The sequence below is a fragment of the Armigeres subalbatus genome, chromosome 1 (genome assembly GCF_024139115.2).
Source record: "Armigeres subalbatus isolate Guangzhou_Male chromosome 1, GZ_Asu_2, whole genome shotgun sequence".
NCBI lineage: Eukaryota > Metazoa > Arthropoda > Insecta > Diptera > Culicidae > Armigeres > Armigeres subalbatus.
This window is the reverse complement of record NC_085139.1, coordinates 139,429,289-139,453,507: the sequence shown is the minus strand read 5'-3', so window position 1 is coordinate 139,453,507 and position 24,219 is coordinate 139,429,289. Positions and strand designations below refer to the sequence as shown.

The following is a 24,219-nucleotide window of genomic DNA, read 5'->3' as shown; positions in this document are numbered from 1 at the left end:
GATTCACCGAGTACCGGTTCAAGGGTCAATTTTGCGAAATAAGTTGAAAAGTTGAAAATCAGGCCAAGCTCCAGTTGAAATACAGATTCATTGAAGAAGAAGAAGAAAAGGAAGAAGAAGAGCCTCTCGGCATTGGCAAGAAGAAGACTACACAAAGGTTATGCTTAATGACCAACCGATTTCTGATTCTTTTCAAATCCTATTAAATTATCTTTTTTTGTTTGTTTTTCAATTAAAAGTTTTTTGATTCTTCGATTTTGACATCTATTTAGATTTAATCAGTAGTTATTTTTCGATGTACAGAGTTTCATTGAATATCAAAATCGAATTTATTCCGTATGTTCGTTTCAATTATTCCACATTTGCCAATCCACGTGCCGGGAGAACGAACAGCACAACGTTTAAAAACAATCCAGACTATCGAATAAGGAAACCGTTTCAATTTGATTATAGACCAAACCAATGCGTCCTAGCCTTGCTCCTAATATCGCCAGATAGTTGTCCATCGCACGAGGCCAGCATTTTGCATGTGACCCGTTATTTATACAACGCTTAGTCGAATCCGTAGATTCCGCGCGGAGGTTGTAATTATACGCACATTTACCACTCTCGATGAGGTTAGACCAAACGAGGTCACCGTATGCTAACCGCGCTCTATTCACGGGAGTTACGCGGGTGTGCTTGGAATTGATTCACGAAGGCACTTTCGGAATCTGAAGCCATGTAGAACTCCTTATTCTTCAGGTACTGCTGCTGTGCGGCAACTGGAGGAACGGAGAAATTTAATCTTGTATCACAATTGAAACAAGACTTGCAATTAAAGACGCTGCTCCGTCTTCCGTTTCATTCTGTGGATGTATGACAAATTCGACCACTGTTTGAGAAATTGCACGCTGTAAGATTAATCATCAAGACTTGCAGCTGTTAAGTTAAAGGTATTATGGCAACATTGTTGCCAACGGTTGGCACACGCTTCACTTTTAACATGGTAATTTTCATCTCAATGTGGGTAAGAAATCTTAGTACAACAGGCCACATCGATGGGATGATGGGGGAAATGGATCTCAAAAGAATCAACGTCTTGTAATTAATTCCAATCGTAGAGCTAAGAAAAAAGAGGGCAAACATTGTTCTACCCCTCGTGGAACACAACCGGAATAGACGAGCGCAGATTTCTCTGCTACATAATAGACAACCGGAGGAATGCCAAAGAGACATGGGGTCAACAATGTTCCCTTTTGTCGCATCGTCAGCCACCACAATAAGTAGCGTTATCATAAACATTGTACAGTGTGGCGCGGTGTTCAATTTAGCGATCGCGACCGTGTACAAGTAAAGTGGTAAAGTAAGTCCTACTTTCTCAAGATTGAGAAACAGCAGCTGTTATTGGCCGGATCGGGCCCTGCGGAGTCTGTGACTAAATACAGATTTCGATGTATCAGCAGGCTACAGCCAACCGGGAGGAGAAACAATCAATTTTAGCATAATCGTGTCATATTTTCCAGCAGTGAGTCAGCGCAAAATATATGTGATTGAGTCATACAGTGTTCTGCACCGACGTTGCTGTTGTTTTCTTACAATTTTCTTGACATCTTTGGGTATAGACTTGACTTGAAAAACCGTGTGGAAGCGCCAAATTAACAGAGTTGCGAGACGGTAATGACCCAGTGGGGTTCGTAATGTCAACAAAGAAGAACTAGGGTTCGTATGCTGTACTAATAGAACTATAACAAAGGCCTAGACCTAGTGAATTATAGGCTTTATTGCAACCAAAACTGTTTGAGTTAAAATAAGTTCCCAAACCATCATTACATTTTAACATCAATATTGTTCATAACGGCTCGTGACTCTGATTTTGTAGACGCAAAAATATCAGCGATCATGAATCAATACTTAATCCACGACAATGAAAAGATGGCACTTCGCGATATCCATTAACTTTTCAGATTAGGAACCTCGCCAACGTTGTCAGAGAAACGTGATCAACCAATTTGAAGATGATTGCCTTCGATTGTTTCGGCTTTTTTCAAACAGCACGCTGCAAGCAGGTGGTACTAGTTCGAGTCTTGAGAAAACTATCTGTTGTGGCTGTACTCGCTCATTTAAAGCTAATATCTACGCCTATGTAATATCGATCAACGATGCTCACAATTACTGAAATATACTTCATCATAAACTATCTCTTTAACAGGAGTTATCGGTTTATCAGCTACTGAATTAGTTGTAAAATGAATCCATTTACTCGACCCAAACAGCAAGAATTAACTCTACAACATGCTAAAAGCAGCTACCACATTTTTCCATCCTCCAGAAGATTTATTGCCATTGATTACAGGAACTGAGCTCAGCAGGATGTCCACTAATTAAATTATCAGCAAAATTAATCACATAAGACCAACGTAGACAAGCTGAAAGGCATGCTCCCCAGTTGGCATCGATTTTGCTTCCACTCATCTTCGCGACAAACAACATAATCAAAACTAGAACAAACCTTACAACAGATCTCGGACTCAGCTGCCCATAATAGAATTTATTCAAGCTCAAGTCAACGGTTTCCTGCTGCGATTATCCACCAAGATCCCTTCGAATCCCGGTGCACTTGCTCTCGTTAGCAGAAGGCGAATCATGGCCATCCGCCGAGAACTGATTTATTTTAATCTAGTTTGTAATACTCGGTTACATGACAGATTTATTATGATACATCGACGCCACACCACATCGCAGCCTGGCCGCACTGCTGCTCCTAGAGCGAATCCGAATGCGTTTGCTGGTCCTGTTGCTGCGGTTAAAGCTATATTGCTGCAACAACTGCTGTAATTGTATGATTGTTGATACGGCAATTTATCTCTTTCCGAGCACAAGGTAATCCAGAACACATGTTCGATGCTCTGCGATCCGCGGATGAATGCGATGCGATTCCTTCTTCCAGAGACTAACTAGAGAGCGAGCATGCTGTCGTGTTACACAGGGATGAATGTTTGAAAAGTAGGTCAAAATCCTTAGTTTACATAATGTTTCTCAAATGGTGATAGTTTTGCTGAACAAACAAAGATCAACCGCTTCAATAAAATACCTGCGCACAATATGACGAAGCCTTCAACTATAGATAATTTCGTATTACACAAACATTGAACAAAATTGAAGTCGAAGCGAAAATACAGCTTTCTGTACTTCGAATTATACAATGGACTTGTACGATGGTGAAAGCACGAACAAGACACAGTTATCTAGAAACTGCAAAATATTGCTTATTACTTAATAAAGTCTGATTGTTTCAAATTTACTAAATGTAAAATATTACGTTGTTACATCGTTATTTGCGTACCGCGGACATCCCACAAAACTAATTTCATTTAATCAATGACGAAGAGTTATATGACACAGACCGCTCCAGTTCCATTTCCAGTTTTAAATTCAGCCACGCACTAACAAGTGTTGCAAGTGTAATGAAAAAACCGATCCACCAAGAAGTTATTGCTTAAATACCATAGGAGTGATACAATTTAATTGGTCCTTTATTTATAATGTAATCCTCTTTTATAGCATGTCAGCTGCAGCGAAGGCGTAGTTACCCTCAGTTAGTTAGCGTAATAAATTGCTCCTGTTTTATGATCATTACCACCCTTTCCGTCGAAGGGCTGCATGTTGCATACATGTTGCTGGCTACCAATGAATTTATTGAAGGTTCAACAATTCCCCGCCCATACAATTTGTCAGACTAATTGCGGCTTCTTGTTGTCATTTTGATGTGTGTTCTGCACGCTAGCGTAATCCGACGCGATTCTGGAATGCGCTGCAGATGCTGCAAAACAAGGTCCCTCAATATATCTCGGCTGTGAATTACAATGCAACCAATCAAAACATTCTTTGTAGAAGCAGCAATTCATTCAACTTTGTATGCGCATTATATGCTTAAATCACAAGCTTCAGTTTTCATAAATTGGTATTAAATTGTTAGAATTGAGAAGCGAGTGAGACGACTGAAAAACGAGTTCCCTGTATTTCGTTCAATGTGTGCAGAAAGATGCACATAAATTGTTGTTTATGTGTGATTTTGTGCAGCTGAATGAAGTAATAAAAGCTGACTAACAAGGCCTGGGATCCAATAACATCTACATATTGAACTTTTGTTGCTTCTTTTGTATAGGTTGGAAACCGAGTCCGAATTTCCTTTCCATGCGTATACGGAGGCGTACTCTATTTACTGTTATTTTCCGGCAGCGAAAATATTTTTATTGACACCCATTACTCAAATCTGATTTATGGATTTCGACGGAATAAATCACGACGAAGGGGCTCAAGTACCGTTGAGAAAAGCCTACTCCCAACCGTGTGGAGGTGCTGATGAAGTAACCGAAAAAAAGCTTGGAATAGTCCACACACCGATTACTCCTCCCGGCCAATCCGTTCAAACTTGAGTTCATCGATCTCCCCTGTGTATCGCAGCGCATTGCACGTCAAGATTTATGAAGCTGCTTTGCGGCACCATGATTTACAACTTGTTAATTCTAGCACTTTATACGGTGGAGTACCTTCACACAATTCACTTACAATCCCTCCTATTTCTGCCCTTACAGATTGCCATCTTGACGAACTCCCTGTTGACACAATAAACTGAACATAATAAGGTAAGTTGAACTGGTGAATATAGAATGAAAAATCATGATATAACCGGTGATGGGATTTCTCGCCTGTCAACAGGTTGTCATATTTATTCCCGTGCCTGCGCACATGTACTTGTGCGTTGTAATCATGGGAACTCTGTTCCGGTATAAATCTTAGTCTCTAAGATAGACATCTTTTGAGAAGCCCTAAATTGGTTTCTGCAAAACCATGTTAGCGTGACAAGCATACCGATCATAAATGTATTGAAACATTAGCGTGAAACAATACACATGAGGTAAGATGAGCTATAGTGGCAGTATGTAATAACATCATAAACATTTATGCAACTGCCAAGCCTTCTCAAATTAACTACTGAAATTCCTTGCTTAATACTATTCTAAATCCAAAAGCTTTTTATTCTTTCTTGAAGCCTTGTTGTTGCGACAATCGCTTTGCAAAATAAAATACAAGCCTTTTCTTTAAAAAAAAACTTATTTATCCACTCTCCGGCCCTCCTTAGCCGTACGGCAAGATTCGCGGGTTCGCTGGGTTCGATTCCCTTTTTTTCTTCTTTATTAAAGAAGCTTCCAGCCCTTGGCTGGTTTACCTCTGGCGGGTTCGACTCCCTATCAGGTCTATAAATGTGGAAGTGCTGAATGAACACTAAGCTGCGAGGCGGCAATGTCCCAACGGAGGATGCAATGCTAACAAGAAGATGAAAGAGAATAAGAATTAATCCATCTAGCAAGTATTTTGGCCTTTCGCGATTTCCAACTAACTGTTGATGATAAGATGAGACCAACTTTTTTTTTATACTTAATTTGAGTGATTTAATAATTTATGAGATCAACTGTAAAATATCATATTTAAGATATGTGGCTACGCAAAGCGTCACTCGCGACTGCGCCTATCAAATAAATAAAATTAGTACAGAAAAACAGAAGGGTTGTGTACAAGACACAACACAACTGCAAGATAGACGTTGGACAACGTTAAGTCATCGTTGCGATTTATCTTTCTGCTGTTGCCAGATTGTGTTTTGTACTTAGAAGAAGTTTTTTTCTCGAATCAGCTTCCATTTGTATAAAATGGTGGTCTTAAAAAACGATTTCTCACAATACTCAATGGCTAAGAATAAAAACAAGAAAGAGAGACCAAGACCGTTGAACTTTTTGCTGTCTCCTTGTTTTGCAAATTGAAAAAATCGTCTCAGTTTAGGGGAAAAGATGGTAAAATGAACACGTTCATGAACTGTGTTGAATTCAATCATAAAACGAGAATAACTTGCTAGTTTAACCACTTAGACCAACAATTTAACTCATATTCTTATTGCACTGAACATTGTTTTCGCTAATAAACATCGTTTTACATAGTTTTCTTCGAAATGAAAAACATCGAAATTTCGTATGTACAAAAATAGTGCGGGTAAAATGAACACTTCCTAATGGTAAAATGAACATCGATTCTAAAACTCTTTTGTTACATTTAATTTTCATTTTTTCAACTCCAGAACCGTAAATATACACAGAAAGAATAAAGAACCTAAAAAAAAAAGTTTAAAGAACTCAACTTTGAGTACGAAGTTCAAATTTTTAACTCAGTATTAGGTAGTTTTCTCACTCCATCTCATGAATGATATTATAAGCAAACAGAGCTGCATCGACCCAACGTGTGCTGCTCCGTGGAAGAAGCCAAATTTGAGTTGTTTTCATCATAGTCTCGAGTGAATGAAAATAACATAAATTTGAGTTGGTGAAACTTCATAGTGGGTGAAAATTCAACACGGTAGTAAAGGCAAAGTACGCACCGGATTTTTTCTCATTTTACTTATTTTTGGCTTCTTCCACGCAAGGGCGAATTTGAGTGAAAGGAACCGTAAGGTGAGTTGTTTCGCGGTTCCATGTAACCAATTAAGATTACGGCAGCCTTTTGAAAAATCTGGTATATCTTTTGAAAAGCTCTTAATTATCAAAATAATAAAGAGAAGAAAAAAAGTTTTGGAATATCAGTTATTTTGAAATTAAATTTAGATATTCAAAGTTATATCTTGATTATTTGATATGGTTTGTTTCTTGAACTTCCGCTTCACAATTGCACAACTTGTATCATAAATTTGTATAAGTTTGATACAAGTGTTCATTTTACCTGCATACATGCCGTGTGATAAATAGCTCTTCCTATAACGATGCAAACTAAAAAAATTACTATTCACCCCTGCAACATCTTTGTGAAGGTTGTCCTATTTGCCGTTGTAGTTCGAACCAATTTTATGATGAATTTATTAAGAATTAAAGCTTACGGAAAAATGGTTGAAAATTACATCAGACCCACTTTTCACGGCTTCGTTTGATATTTTGGATAGTAATAGCTATTCGCTCGGACTCAAAACCAAAATATTAGCTCAGGTACCTTATGTTATTTAGAAGAAAACTTGTGCATGGTTAACATACGCCTAATTATTGTTTTAATCTCAATATAGTCAACTGTTCATTTTACCAGCTTTTCCCCTACGTTTGATTGGTGGTCCTGACAAGAACGATTTGTTGTCTCTAATGCACATTAGACAGTAAGACAGTAACAGTAAGAATTTGTAGAGAAAATTTCACTTGAATACTGCTGACGCCGCGCCGACGACACCAACTCGATAATTTACGAGGGTACACTACAGATGTCGTGCGAATAAATTTATCGCAGCGTTTCTTTTCGACACGCGCTTATGATTATTGACTTTTCTACTGTCGCCAAACGATTGTATTTTGTACTTTGAAGGAAATTTACCTTGGTTTAATTTTCTCTTTTTGTGAAATAGCGGTCTTGAAAAGAGTCAACATTTTAATAGAAAATTACACTTGAGCACTTATGAAAACGTTTGTTTTTATTAATGGCAAATCAAATCTTCTTCTTTGTAGAATGTTGGTTTTTAAAAGGACAGATCTATTTTTAATGACGCAGCTTTTTAATCACTACAGTAACCGACACTACAGTAACTACACTTAGATTTACTGCTGAATTACAGCAGATGCCACCACGGCGAATGCAATTTCTGCAGTAACCACCGCCATTCAACCGACGTCATCGATACAGGGACCGCTACCGACGCCATCGTTCTGTCCGGTTCCGTATCCGCTTAGGGGAAGGGGGGGCAATATGCCCTAGCTAAGCAAACACTGCTCTATTGTCTTATTTGTTACGCTATTCATGGGTATTTTTACATTATGCATAAGTTAAACAAGATAGCTAGTTGATGCCATTCAAAAATTGTCAAAAATCTCAATCATATTGATAATATTCACATTTCAAAAAAGTGGTGATATTCTGTTGCCGGAAAACTCATGAGGCAAAACGCCTTTTAGCTGGCAGCTCCTAGGGAACAAAGTACCACGCGTCGGCGAATCAGCATTCTAGTATGGATAGTCCGTGGAGACGCAAGTACTTTGTAGGTTATTGCCTCGCCAAAATGTTAGATGTTTCTTCAAAATGTGGAAATTTTCGGTTTTTCCGACCTTCCCATGCACTTTTTTGAAACTTTCTACATAATTTTAGATCTAGTTTTGTTACGGACATCTTAAGGACGGTAAATATGAGGAAAACCACAAAAGGCGTTTTGCATCGGGGGGGGCGTTTTGGGGCCTCTTCCCCTACAGTGAATTTTCAAACAAAAATGACGTGCGCGCGAAACATGATTATTTGTATGCACTGACGAAATAAAGTGGTGGGCCAAAAGGCGCGTAGCTAACAGCAATCTGATGTACGAGGATAGTTCGTTCTGAAATGTTTACTGGGTTTGGAAAGAATTGAAGTTTTCAATAGTTTATCAAGGATAACCAACACTTTGGTGGAAAGCTCCCGAGTTGATATAAAAATGTCTAAAACCCATCGAAAGATAAAGCGGTTATTGACAGAAGTATATAGAAAAAGTGATTCCTTCTTTGGAGGCAAACGTCGGTTCGGAATAAGAAAAAAGCAGTTGAGCTTTCTTCCGCAAATAAAATTCATCTTTCCTGATTATACAATGTATTTATATTTTTTCCAATCAAATTTCATGCACCAAACAAGCCGAAAAAGTACATTCAAAGTTAATTGCCTATATGCCGGGTATGAAGCCACCCGGAGTGGAAATTAATTACTATGTCTGGATCTCGATTATGCATATGCACAACATGTGATAGATTTAGCCTAGAAGGAATGCTATCCGTAGGTACTGATTTATTCGGTCTTATCTTTAAAATGAGCAAGGAGCAAGGATTAACCATTCGAATCAAACGCCTAACAATATATATAGGGGCCCTCCTTAGCCGTGCGGTAAGACACGCTGCTACAAAGCAAGACCATGCTGAGGGTGGCTGGGTTCGATTCCCGGTGCCGGTCTAGGCAATTTTCGGATTGGAAATTGTCTCGATTTCCCTGGGCATAAAAGTATCATCTTGTTAGCCTCATGATATACGAATACTAAAATGGAAACCTGGCTAAGAAACCTCGCAGTTAATAACTGTGGAAGTGCTTAATGAACACTAAGCTGCGAGGTGGCTCTGTCCCAGTATAGGGATGTAATGCCTATAAAAAGAAGAAGAAGAAGCCTAACAATATACCCTTTGTCGTCAACTTAGTTTGTTACTGACAAACGCACCATCAGAACCCGAACATAATATGACAAGAATCATTTGCCTTGCATGCTCTGATATTTTCGAGAATACGACGCTAATTCTGTAACCATAGTAAGATTCTCGAATATTTCCATAAAAATTTTCGGATCTTTGTCATTATTATCTCCGACAAAAACAAAGCTTTGTCGTTGGTTCTCTTTTGTCGCTTGTTTCGCTTGCGCATCCAAGAAAAATTGATTCCAATTGAAAAATTGATTCCAATTGAAAAATTGATGATTGATTGAAATTGAAGTCAATAACGGCGCCGACCACGTCCTTACGGTCATATAGGAAGGGAAGGAGTGTTAGTCCAACTCTCGTTGCTACTAGAGACCGAGTATACCTCTGCATCTCCATGATTGTCTTGGGATAGGATATCGTTTTTTTTTTTTTTTTTATTCCTTTATTTATTTGATAGGCACTCTGTGTTACTTGACCGCTACTGTGCCGAGATCTACTGTGGTATTCTGCAGCCAGAATCCACACAGAATTTATTTTTAGATTTTTTCCATTATTCATTGTTGTTGTCGTTGCCGGTCCATCTCGTCGTGAGTCCATTGTGTTCGTTTTTGTCCATGTCGTGTATCCAATGATCGTTGCATTGTCCCGTTGCCATTTATCCGTGTAACGTTGGAGGAATGCCTCCGAGAAGAACAGGTTGTCAGTCGTCATCAGGCAGCCGTGACGGTGAGGCGTGTACCCCAATACGCCACCGCATAGGCTGCGCATCCGGCGACTGACGAGGGTTTTGGTGGAGGGGCTGGGAATCGAACCCATGACCATTCGCTTGAAAGGCGAACGTGTAGCCAACTACGCTACGGGACCCCCCTAGGATATCGTTTTAGTTACAAAAATTTTATTTATCTGGATTCGCTTCGGTAAGCGATGCGATCTGCGGGATGGGATAACACTAATTAATTACTTTTGCTGTCTCGCGATAAGAAAAAAAAACACACTCGGCATATGGCATATGAAAACTGAGGAGGATCGCGCTTTGTACGACCGAAACGACGCGCAGTTCTAACACGCAATCCTCCAAACACCAACTTATTACCTTCGCTGTCTCGCGATGAGAAAAACAAGTTAAATTATGCACGCCCGCTGGCATATGCAAACTGTGAAGAATCGCGTTTTGGGCGACCGAATCGACGTGCAGCACTCAGTACTTACTTGCCCGATAACTACTACAAGCTATATTGCCGTTATACGCATAACGGTTCCATATATTTTTTTTTTATTTTTTTATATATTTAATCTTATTACATACAGGGGATGGACAAAATAATTAGGATAGGCAAATTTTAGGTAAAATTAGATGTGTTGTAACTACCTTAGTTATCATCCGATTTTAACAATTCAGGCATGCCTGAACTAGAAAATTAATTCAGTTTGACGGTATGACCATGGAACCGACTATGGCCACCGGATTCCGGAGATATTCCGGGGTTTTCGGAGGTAGGTTCAAAACTGTAAATTTGAGGTGGATATTAGGAGAAGTTGTGGTTGAAAATTGAATAATATTAGTAACCACAACTAAAGTAGGGCTCTTGCTGATTTGAACCATTTATTTAGATTTGGAATCGGACAAGAATCAAGTGAGATATGGCCATTTCTTTATAATCGGTTCCGATCGATACTTATCAAAGGGGTCAGGCCACAATTTCATTTGAATCTCGCTTTTTGATAGATCGTCCACTATGATTTTATTCTAGAAGGCCTCTAATGTGTCAAGAATGAAAAACCAATTGAATAAACGGATCCTGGAGTCGCTGGGATGTCCCCGGGGAACCTGTGAATGGGGACATTTAAGTTTTAGCACCAAAACCAGTCGTTCGACGGCTCTTTTTTCATGGTTTTCGATCAGGAAGCGAAGTATGAATATAAAATGGTCCATTGACGGTTCTGGCCGCTTCCATGTCCTACGGATTGGCCCGGGGGAACCTGTGGAAGGAGACATTTAAGTTTTAGCACCAAAACCAGTCATTCGAAGGCTCTTTTTCATGGTTTCCTATCAGGAAGCGAAGTATGAATATAAAATGGTCTATTGACGGCTCTGACCGCTTCCAGGATCTACGGATTGGCCCCGGGGGAACCTGTGGAAGGGAACATTTCAGGTTTAGCACCAAAACCAGTCATACGAAGGCTTTATTCATGGTTTTCGATCAGGAAGCGAAGCATGCATATAAAATGGTCCATTGACGGCCCCGACCGCTTTCAAGACCTACGGATCGGCCCCGGGGAACCTGTGGAAGGGGACATTTTAGTTTTACCACCAAAACCTGTCATTCGACGGCTCTGGCTCTGGTTTTCGATCAGGAAGCGAAGTATGAATATGAAATGGTCCATTGTCGGCTCTGATCTTTTCCAGGGTCTACGTATTGGCCTCGGGAAACCTGTGGAAGGGGACAATTTAGTTTTAGCACCAAAACTAGTCATTCGACGGCACTTTTTTTCATGGTTATCGATCAGGAAGCGAAGTATGAATATAAAATGGTCCATTGACGGCTCTGACCGCTTCCAGGACCTACTGGTTGCCTTCGAAGAACCTGTGGAAGAGGACATTTTATGTTTAGCACCAAAACCAGTCATTCGAAGGCTCTTTTTTTATGGGTTTCGATCAGGAAGCAAAGTATGAATATAAAATTGTACATTGTCGGCTCTGACCTCTTTCAGGACCTACGGATTGGCCCCGGGGAACCTGTGCAAGGGGACATTTTAGTTTTAGCATCAAACCCAGTCATTCGAAGGCCCTTTTTTCATGGATTTCGATCAGGAAGCGAAATATGAACATAAAATGGTCCATTGACGGCTCTGATCGCTTCCAGGGCTACTGATTGCCCCCGTGGAACCTGTGAATGAGGACATTTTAGTTTTAGCACTAAAACCAGTCATTCGATTTTCGATCAGGAAGCGAAGTATGAATATAAAATGGTCCATTGACGGCTCTGACCGCTTCCAAGACCTACGGATTGCTCCTGGAGAATCTGTGTAAGGGGATATTTTATTTTATGCATCATAACCAGTCATTCGACGGCTCATTTCTAGTGGTTTCGATTAGGAATCGAGAAATGAATATAAAAGGGACCATTGAGGGCTCTGACCGCTTTCTGGACCTACAGATTGGCCCAGGAAACCTGTGCAAGGGGACATTTTAGTTTTAGCACCAATACTAGTCATACAACGGCTCTTTTTTCATGGCTTTGGATCAGGAAGCGAAGTATGAAGTAGGCAGCTTCCCCGTGAGCTATGCGTAGGTCCAGAAAACGGTCAGAGCCGTCAATGGTCCATTTCTTGTTCATACATCACATTCTGATTGAAATCCATGAAAAAAGAGCCGTCCAATGATTGGTTTTTGTGCTAAAACTAAAATGTCACCTTCCACAATTCCTCGGGGGCAATCCGTAAGTCCTGGAAGCGGTCATTAGTGGTCCAATTTATACTAATACTTCGCTTTCTGATCAAAAATCACGAAAAAAAAAAAGCCGTCGAGTTATTGGTTTTGGTGCTGCAACTTAAATGTTCCTTTCCACTGGTTTTCCGGGGGGAATCTGTAGGTCCTGAGAGCGGTCCTGAGTCATCAATGGTCAATTTTATATTCATACGTTGCTTACATTAGAGAAGAGCTGTCGAATGATTGATTTTGGTGTAAAAACTAAAATGTCCCATTCCACAGGTTCCTCGGGGGCAACCAAAAGGTCCTGGAAGCGGTCAAAGCTGTCAATGGTCCTTTTATATTTATACTTTGCTTCCTGATCGAAAACCTATAAAAAAGAGCCGTCGAATAACTGATTTTAGTGCTAAAACTTATATGTTCCTTTCCACAGATTCCTCGGAGTAGATCCTGGAATCGGTCAGAGCCGTCAATGGACCATTTTATATTCATACTTCGCTTCCTGATCGCAAACCATGAAAAAAGAGCCTTCGAATGACTGGTTTTGATGTTAAAACTTAAATGTCTCCTTCCACAGGTTCCCCCGGGCCAATCCGTAGGTCCTGAAAGTGGTCAGAACTGTCAATTGACCATTTTATATTTATACTTCGCTTCCTGATCGAAAACCATGAAAAAAGAGCCGTCCAACGACTGGTTTTGGTGGTAAAACTAAAATGTCCCCTTCCACAGGTTCCCCGGGGCTAATCCGTAGGTCCTGGAAGCGGTCAGAAACGTTAATTGACCATTTTATATTCATACTTCCCTTCCTGTTCGAAAACCATGAAAAAAAAACCGTCGAACGACTGTTTTTTTTTTTTGGTAAAACTAAAATGTCTCCTTCCACAGGTTCCCCGGGGCCAATCCGTAGATCCTGGAAGCGGTCAGATCCGTCAATGGACCATTTTATATTCATACTTCGCTTCCTGATCGAAAACCATGAAAAAAGAGCCGTCGAATGACTGATTTTGGTGCTAAAACTTAAATGTCCTTATTCACAGGTTCCCTGGGACATCAACGACTCCAGGATCCGTTTATTCAATTGGTTGTTCATTCTTGACACATTAGAAGCCTTCTAGAATAAAATCATAGTGGACGATCTATCAAAAAGCGAGATACAAATGAAGTTGTGGCCTGACCCCTTTGATAAGTATTGATCGGAACCGATTATAAAGAAATGACCATATCTCACTTGATTCTGGTCCGATTCCAAATCTCAATATATGGTTCCAATCAGCAAGAGCCCTACTTTATTTGTGGTTACTAATATTATTCAATTTTCAACCACAACTTCTCCTAATATCCACCTCAAATTTACAGTTTTGAACCTACCTCCGAAAACCCCGGAATATCTCCGGAATCCGGTGGCCATAGTCGGTTCCATGGTCATACCGTCAAACTGAATTAATTTTCTAGTTCAGGCATGCCTGAATGACGGCAGTATATAAGAACGCACTTGTCTCGACCGGATCAAAGCGCTATACAAGCGCATTATCCGCCGAATATCGAAAAGATATTTTTTTCACACGCACTACACTTACTTTCCCAATGGCTGCTGCCTTTATTATAACTATTGTCGCATTAACATCATAAGAAAGACACTATTTAATATATACGCATTATCCACTTACCACCTTTTTTGCTCGGTAGAAAGGGGTGATTCAAGTATGACGTCCACTACTTTTAGGATTTCTAGAACCTCCCCTGTCACGCTTTTTTGTATACCTAGTACACGTACCGTCACAAAATCTTAGACCCGTTCCCCCCCTATAACCTGTGACATCATTGTTGAACGACCCCAAAGCAAAAGACGATGATACGTTTGTCCGGCGGCAGAAGGTCAGAGCGTATATGACTCATTCTTTCAATCTGCTCGGTTTACGGCAAGGAGATATATGATTCCTTCTTTCGAAGGATGCATTTTCCCGGTACAATTTTGATTCAGGCTTGGTTTAAAGCAAGGGAAGATATGATCCCTTATTTGAGGGATGCATTTGCCCGGCAGAAGGCAAGAGGTGATATTATTCAATTATTCTGTTCAGGCATTTTCTCGGTTCAATGCAAGGGCAGATATGATCGCTTCTTTCAAACATTGCGCATTTGCTGGACAGAAGATATGATCTCTTCATCGAGGAGTGTAAAAAACAATAGGGAATAGATTCCATTTTTAATATCAAGCATTTTCTCGGCTTAAGGCAAGGTTCAATGCAAGGGAAGATATGATCGCTTCTTTCAAACAATGCATTTGCTGGGCAGAAGATAAGATCTCTTCTTCGAGGAGTGTAGAAGACAAAAGGGAATAGATTCCATTTCTAATATCAGGCATTTGCTCGGTTTAAGGCAAGGACATATATGATCCCTTCTTTTCTGGCATTTGCTCGGCTTAAAATATGACCCTGTCTTTCTAAGAATGCATTTACCTAGGTGTGATATGAAGCATACGTTGTTTATGATGACTAAGCTCGACAAATGAAAGTATATCGATATTTGTGTGATCGAATTGAAAGAGGAAGTGATATTCATAGTTATAATACTAGACACGCGGATAATGTGAGAACACCCTATTTTCTGTATGGCGCTTCACAAAACTCTTTTGTTTTTAAAGGTATAAATGTTTTCAATTCGATGCCTTCACACATCAAACGATGCAGTCACGCTAACACAGTTTAAGAGACAATGTATTTCACACGTCAAAGCTGCCTTTTGAACAGCTACCCGGCAATTTTTACCCGTTATCACATGTATCTTGGACGAAGTTTTTAACAACGGATGATTTTATGGACCATTTTTATTTTTTATCATTTATTGAGGCATTAATAAGCTATGACGTTCGCCTCGATGATGATGATGGATTTTAATTTATTGACGTAGTTTATTTTTGAACCTTTCTTTGTGTAGTCTACAAAAGTTTGAGCATCGCGCGCGGATTACAGATATGAATGATTTTGAATTTATTTAAAGGCTTGCATATTTCGAACTGTTGAATCATGCTCTTTGAATTAGTAGTAAGCCTTCTGGTAGATTATTTTGTACTTCGCGGTTGTTCCGAAACTTTTGTTATCGACGGAGCGGTTACACAAGTTTTGATGTTTGGTTGTCGAACCTAATGATCCATGTTCAGATACATGTGAGTTTTAGATTGCGATATTGGTTTGTGAAAAGAACGCGATGTTTGGCGGAGCTTTTGAAATCTGTGCGAGAGGTTTCACAAGTTTAGCTTTTGATGAGCTCCATGTATCACTACTGTTGATTACAAAAATTCTAGGTGTGTTCTTTTTAGTTCATTTTACCAATTTATTTTTGCTGTACAGTATGGAATTTTATTTTGGATTTTATATCTGTATATACAATCGGATCGTTTGTTTGCAAAACCGATTACATTGATCTTATTTAATTATCTTAAAGATAACTCGTCCAGCTCAAACCTTTGTAGGGGTATGTGGCGGGACCATAATCATCATCATCATCATCATCTTAATGTGTGAGCGTATGAGATTTCTTTAAAAAAAACTTTTCATAGCACATGAGCGAATAAGAAGCCTTTTATCAATAAAAGGAAGAAGTCCACAATGGGCAGATTTTGCTGCATATCTCTACATGGAAAATAAGACTAGCCACCAATGTCAAATTAATTCAAAGTTTATTTATCTTGCTAGTAGGTTTGTCAACATTTGAGATTTTTTTTTATTTCTACGGGAACCTTCTTCATTCCTTTTTGCAGCGTCATACAATGAAGTGTCTTATTATCATGTATTGCTTTTATGGTAGAAACAACGAAGCTGAAAGGCTGATTCATTGGAGCTCCATTGGAAAAAAAATGAGCAAAATTCCTTCATATTCACTCAAATTTAACGATTTGCGATTCTTCCACCTCACCCGTAAGATTGTAGTTCCATTATTACATACAATTGAGTCATTTTACACCACCATTTTCAATGCGTTAAAAAGTTATGAAAACCTTATTGTTTTGAATAGGAGATCATTGGGAAATGTCGAGTCGAGTCGAGTCAAATTCGAACACTAAAGATGGTCTCACAGTGCGACATTGTTGTTTCATAAGGGCAAATGTCGCAAACGTAAACAAAGCCTTTTTCTGCAAAATCCTGAACAACGGTCCTATCCCAGCTAACAACCACTTGGAACTGGTGGCGCTCCGCACCTTCCATCGAACGGAAGTGGAAAATACCGACAGAAGTCTCTAATCTTCCTGAAATCAGCAGAAGAAGTCAATATTTACGTTTGCGACTTTCACCCTCATGAAACAACAATGTCGAGTTGAGGTCGGAATACGTATCTGCAAAGATAACAAAACGTGGCGGAATTAAATGGAAGGGTTGGTCATTTCACACACTTCGTCTTGAATTGTGTAGAGATTCTACAAGTAAAGAGAAGTGTATTGATTCACACTCGAGAGCGTTCACACGTGCGTGTGATTGAAGCCGAGAGAAACATGATCGATAAAGAGTGAGAAGTGTTTAGCTGTTGTGCATAAAAATGTCTATGGTTAGGCGCTCACAACATACATGAAAGATTTGGAACATAGCCTAAATGTATGCAAATTACCATTTTCCTGTACTCTTTACACTTGTGGGCTTGTGTGATGAAGAGTGGGTATGACACACGCTATTTCATACAAAGATAAATTGTATTTCTGCACAATACACTCGGATAACACATCGAGAAAGAAAAGTTTTTACACCTTCTCTTGAATACTCCTCAGAGCGAACCAACCCTGGGAAAGTACTAAACTCGTCTTAGACTTAGACATTCCACTAAACAAGCTTAAATAATTTTTCTCATTATGTAGGGGCACAGACGGCTTTGGCGGCTTTTATTCTATTATTGGCAGGGGTTTTTTATGAAATTTGGTCACAATATTCTTTGATATGCAAAGAATGTTTGGGCCAAATTTGAGCATATTCAGTCATAAAAAACCCCCCTGCCAATAATAGAACAAAACCTGCCAAAGCCGTCATTACCCCTATTCAATTTTACAATAACTGAATGAATATCATACCTATTTATCGTAAATGGTGCCATCTAGCTACAAATTACTGTTTTTCGATGTTTATCCATACATTTTTCTATATAAACTTCCAACGAGTTTAGCACCACCCAAACGTTAACCGATTTATCTGAAATTTTGTTCATGGCGTCAAAAATAAAAGAGCGGCTCATTAAAAAAATAGAAAAAGTTTGTTCACTGTTCCTCTACGCTGCCACTTTTCGGAACATCCACTGCTCGAGTTCCAAGTTCTTCAACGAATGATCTCTTCACAGCTCGATCTTCTAGTCGGCGTGTGGAATCGCTATCCGAGTCTCTCCTCCTACCGCACAATGCGTAAGTCGGATCTCGCCAATTAAAAGGTGATGTCTCCATTTTCGACTGATGTAGATGTGGCCGCTTTGATTTTCAATTGTCTATCACTTGAGACTCACGTGACTTTTTTCACTGGTCGATGGGAAAAGAGCGATCCTCCAATTGTCGTTATTGCCACAGAATTCTGCAAACAGTAAACCGATTTCACTCATTTCTCCAAGATCATGACGTCCTATGAGATGCTCATAGTCCGTGTTGTCGGAGCCGATCTTCTCATTAAAGTCGCCCATGCAGTGATGGTTTCACTCGGTTCGATGAACGTTCATTTTGGAATTTTTTTCCGATTCACTCGGCGCAGAGCATGAGTGGAGGGCCACTCATTTTCTCTGCTGATAGCAGGTGCGGCTGTAGTCGCTCTCACTGAATCTTGCCTATGAGTAAACATACTCCGATCGCGCGTGTGTGGTACTTGCCGTTCGGGTAAATCATATGATGATTGAGTCAGGAAGCGAAAATCGGCAGTTCATTCTCGTTTCTAGATTCGATCCAGCGTGCAGTCTCCGGGAGAGCGATTGGATCATGTTATGAAAATGTTAGTCGACGCTCACTAGCATTGTTCGGCAAAGGAAATTAAGCACAGTAAAGGGCTCCCCACAAGGATGAGCGCTGCGGTGCGTTTTGACAGTTAACCCATGTATTTTCTGTCAAACCGTGCCGCTTTGCTTACCATTCTGGATGGGCCATAAGAATGTTGTTTCCATCGGCTTGGAACTGAAAGCATACGATGTGGATGAAGTGCACGTTGCTTGAATTGGGAGCGATATAAGGAGATGCATAAAAGTGGGGACGTTGAAAGGGGCATATTCATTTGACTTTACATTGTTCAAATCAAAGCATAGGCGTATGTGCCTAGCACAGTTTGAACGTATCGCCTCGCTATTTTGGAGTTTGATGTAACTGTAAATGCATAAACTTGCGAGTAAGCACGCGGCGTGATATTTTTCAAAATCGTATGTTTTTAATAGCATATAGAATATTTATTGAAAGTTTTTCAAATAAGTTAATTCCTAATTAAAGTTTTACTTCTATGTCAAGGAACAAGTATTAGTGAATTATTATCACAGAATTCATCACAGAATCGGCGGACCACCACTAAACCGTATCGCGCTGTGGAGCGTCGTCATGTAACGGGTGACGCGAGAATTCAAATCATGTTATGTATAAGTAACGCAGGGACGGGAATGGTTGACATTTCTTTTTACCATTCATTCTTCCATGCAAAAAAAATAAAAACAAAACCACGGCAGCCGCAGCAGCAGCCACGCCAAGCAGAAGACAGTCAGCACAAGATTTTACTATTTTCTCTCCCCACGATTAATGTTTTCGTACAATAATTTCACACGTATAACCGTTTTTGGTGGGAAAAATTCATTTCATTACTCCTTGCTCATTTTAGAGATAAGAACGAATAAATCAGTACCTACGGATAGCACTCCTTCTAGGCTTTGCGCCACAGGTAATTAAACTCGATTTTGTGCTGTTTGCGCTGCGCACGAGTGTGGGGCTGCAAATTGTTTAGTATGTGACATTTGCAACATGAACGCCCGGGCAAAGCTGGGTATTTTTCGCTAGTTTTGAATAAAAACATGTACCAAATGGGGAATTGCGTGCCTCTCATTGATGCTGTATGAGGCTAGAACTACAAACCCATAACTGGATTTGCTTCTAAAGTACATACAGCGCCACGTAGGTACTGCAAACGATGCGTCGCACCTAACATTTTGCTGTCAGTATATCCGATTTATATGGAAGATAACAAGTCTGATTACAATCATATGAGTGAAATCGGACTCACTCACTGAAAATTATCGAGCAGCGATTGAACTTGGGTAATTGCTGTGCTGCTTCGATCAGCAGAGAGTGAATCGAGAACGGGGTGAATCTGCTATGCAATCGAGTATAGGAAGAAATGAACATGCTTGAAATCGGTTCCACTCAAATTCATCAAATAGAGAACGCGTGTGTTGATTCGCATACAACAGCGGTAGACAAGTGTGTGTCAAGTGGTGAGAGAATAAAAGCTTTTTGCCGATTCTCTCGGGAATCGACCATCACTGCGCCCATGTAGATCTCGATAAAACCTTTATGATAATGATAATATGATAAAACTTTATGCACAACGGCAATCAGTTCACTGCTAAATTTGACGCTAATTATTCTCTTATTAACACACGATTTTGGATCCTACAGTAGATGGAAATTGGTTAGTGCGACTTAGTATTCTATTAGCATTTCCTCAGTTTTCTATGTCTGCCATTGCATGAGTAAGTAAAGTATCTTATTTGGCAAGTACGATGGATACACTATGCCCAGGGAGTCGAGAATGTTTACCACCCGAAGACATTCTAGACCGGCCCGAGAATCGAACTCGCCATCTCCGGATTGGCAATCATACACCTTTGCTCGCAAGGCTACTAGAGACCCCATGCGATAAATTGTACAAATCCTTAAAATAAAAGAGCATCAGTTACAGCATCGAAGCAATTTTATGTAAAACGTTAAATATGAAACAATGATAACCAATACCAAAGTTATCACTGATTGTTTAAATACGAAAAACGTGCAAGCCTCAAGCCCACACTTATGAACACACCTTGCGCCCTATTAAAACCCATTTTCAAATCGCGACATGCTGTAGTATGCACGCGCTTTTGCCCATATGTGTAACCACCCAGCTAAACGACCAGCCTACACGAAACGACCCCTTATCAGATGCAGGTTATTGTTAGTACCGTCATAATATTTACAATTCTTTATTTTCCACCGGAGCCCATGTCCGCTGCTATCTATCGCTGGTGTTCAGCAAAATAATAAAGCACCCATTGAAAAGGCGGATTGTGGGGTATGTGGTCGCGCGTCGGGATCTCTTCCGAAAACAATAATAACATCAATAATGGTTATAACAAACGGCACAATTATGGCCATTAGACTTCGAAAGATCGCATTCAAACGTGTAGAGTTCATCGAGTTATGAAAACTTATGTCCACCATATATTATTACTGTTTATTATGATTATACAGCATATCCCCCTCTTGGTCAGGGGGAAGGGCAATTGTTGGCTGATCTAAAAGCGTAGATTAGTGCACACTTCCCTTTTGTAGTCGCTTTCCATCCCATCGCAAGATATGTGCGTGTGTACGAGCGAAGAAACGCAAGAACAAGATCACATCATAAGCCATTTATTGTTTCCGCTTGGTGACTTCTTCACACCTTCCAACACCTTCAAGCGCTATGCCCGCGCAAGGTAAAGTGTCACTTGTCTACGTGGAAACAGCATTTGCCAGCGTAATTAGTTTCTAATTAATATGAAGTGATCTCGCGGCGAAAAAAGCAAGGCAGTATCTGCATCCTCCGCTTGCCGGAAGACATACGCATTTCTTGCAATTATATGCATCCCGCGTAGAGGTTGCGATCTGTCGTCTGGATGCGTTCTCGATGAAATAAAAAGTGTGAACCATACCCAGCTTAAATTGCTTCCCTTTCTAGCTCTCATCTATAATCGATTGCATTGGAAGCGCGCAACGATCGGTTCTGCACTTGAAGCAATAACCCGAAGGGGTAAATGAGGCGCTGGGTGGTTCACGCTTTACAAGAATTATCTACTTGTGTATCTGGATGTTGGCTGACAGTTTTATGATCAGTGATTTATATTCTTGTTTGCCTCGAGATTTTCTTCTGATAACCATATTCCGGTCACTTGTCACATGTTTAGCGATAAGCTAGTTAAGTTTCCCACGCTGAGACTCGGTAGTACATGGAGTGCTACGTATGTACATCCGGCTGTTACTGAAGAAGAAATGTCACATGAGAGGAAATTAGTTGCTTTCTTCCAAAAATGTCTAAATAGTACCACTAGTCAAAAATCTAGTGTTATTAGTTTCTGTCATAGGCAATGGTAAACCTCAGATAGCCTTTGAAGAAAATCTGATAACCCGTAAGGCAACAATAAACATAGTGAATTCGAATTTCACCTTCTACTTCTCTTCTCATTGGCATTACATCCCCCACTGGGACATTGCCGCCGATGATACTTTTATGCCCAGTCGAGAAAAATTCCAACCCGAAAATTGTCTATCTACTTACTTTTTTGATAATGGTGTTTGATTTTGAGATATTCAACCTTAGATGCCTCTCGCCATACTGATTTCAGAAAGTTAACTCCTAGTTTGCGGCTGTAAGCAAGTTCAAAATGGATAATTCATTTCTAAATGAAATAACTGCACATTTTATTGTAACTTTCAGTAAAATCATTGAGTTTATGTGTGTAGAACAATCTTTAATCTGGAAGAAAAACATGTCAGCTTTTCAAATATCCTAACGTTTGCACAACCAACCAGGGCAAACAAAATCACCGTATCCATTCCCAGCAATACCACTTAACGAGGCCACCGAGCAGCAAGAAGCAAAAACTCCCACCGTGAGTGAACATCATCCAATGGCATGAAAATGAACCCTGACCCTGCTGGGTTGCAGGTTGTTTTCCTTCCGAAAGAATAAAGACATCAGTGTGTACTACTGGTGATACAAAACTTCCGGATTATCTCATCGTATGAAAGGCTGTTTTTGTATTTTTCATTTTTCATTCAGGTCCCATTCCGATTCTCCCAACGAGCAACCTGACCGCCTAGATGATTCGTGTCGTTGTCTAATCTTTCTTCGACTAACTATTGTGTTGTGTTTCTTTCCCTTCCGGCGAAGCCCCTTCGTTTTTATCAGTCTCTACAAGTTAATTTGTGAGCCATATGATGATTGCATTAAGTTATTGGTTCAATAGTCGAGATAAAGGTAATGTACGTGTGTATTTTTGCCTTCCTCGTACACCAAGGTGTACCGAAAGGCTATTTGTTTACTCCAAAAACGAACTTTTGATATGAGGATTTTCATATACCTTAGCTCGACGTCTGTCGAATGTCGTGTCGAATGCGAAAATAAGGATCACCTATCAGTGATAGTTTAGACTTTTCGTATATGCCTAACAATACTTCCAATCGCACGAGAAAGGCATCATCATCGTTAGGTGGATTAATAAGAGTTTTTTTTTTCACTCAAACGTGTCGTGCCGAATGAGAGAAGATCTTCTATGGAGTGGCAATAAATGTTTCTGCTGCATGGTAGTCATAAATTTGAATGCTTTCGCTTTCTATTTCACATTAAATTTGTTTTGTTCATAAGAATGAAGCAAAAGTAAAAGCCCTTGTGCTGATTTAAACACAAAAGGGGATTTTTTTATTATCGTGCGGGACTTATCATAACACTTTTTCCACAAGCAGGGCTTCTGGATATGAGTATGAGCATGATGATCGTACATTGAGTAGTTGCTACTTCGTGATTGATTAGAACAATCGCAATTGCACAGGACTTCGTGGTTGTGTGGCTATTTTCGACAGATATTCAATTGCATTGTGCTGCGGAGTGTGGGTTCGATTCCAAGCTCAGTCGAAAAACTTTTCGTTAGAAAAAAACTGTTGTAACAGCCCCACGTTACAATTTTTTTTATACCAACATAATGATACTCAATCAACATGAAATATATTACAAATTAAAATAATGCACGTTCTCTCCTGGTGCCCTGAGAGAGACGGCTAGGTGGTGCCCACTATGGGAAATGACGAGGTTTCATATCCATCGGTCAAACGACGCAAATACATTTGATTTACGTTTAGCATTTTGTCTACAACAGCCAAGGAGTTGAATACATAACTCTATTTGGTGTAGGATTCTTATCCTATATGGGCACCTCGAATCAATTAATGCCATTTGGCATTGTTGGCGATGTCTGTGTCTGGAACAAACTTGGGACAAATCAGAACTAAATATTTTATTGCCTACTTTCAAGCTTTCCTCTCCAGTCCAGACACTGAATCAACAAATAAAACATACACAAAATAACACAAATGATACAGACTCGATCGAATATTAACAACTATTCGAACAACATAAAACTAACCGTAACACTGTTTGGCAGAACGCAGAACCAATGGACGTTGCATGCTAGTCCGTTGTCTAATGTGGTGCTTCCTTCAAAGAGCGAAAATGCTTCCTTACGGTCTATCGGGGATAGGGTGGAAATAATGATGATGCAGTCACTCGCCCAGTGCAAGCGGAGAGCACCTCTGAACTAGCCACAAGTTCATGCCAAATTTTATTGGAATTTGAGAAATAT

The 24,219-nt window shown here is 39.9% G+C and overlaps 3 protein-coding genes across 4 annotated transcripts in view; 1 reads left to right on the top strand and 2 right to left on the bottom strand.

The window, feature by feature from the left end:
* The window catches only part of LOC134205178 (uncharacterized), a 429,605-nt gene that overhangs the window by 218,952 nt on the left and 186,434 nt on the right, over positions 1–24,219 (bottom strand). The window lies entirely within an intron of this gene.
* The window catches only part of LOC134205177 (autophagy-related protein 16-1), a 310,392-nt gene that overhangs the window by 133,154 nt on the left and 153,019 nt on the right, over positions 1–24,219 (bottom strand). The window lies entirely within an intron of this gene.
* The window catches only part of LOC134205176 (uncharacterized), a 392,624-nt gene that overhangs the window by 236,410 nt on the left and 131,995 nt on the right, over positions 1–24,219 (top strand). The window contains exon 3 of the mRNA XM_062680182.1: positions 4,578–4,628. The gene's annotated coding sequence lies outside the window, so the exon portion shown is untranslated. The remainder of the gene's footprint in view (positions 1–4,577; positions 4,629–24,219) is intronic.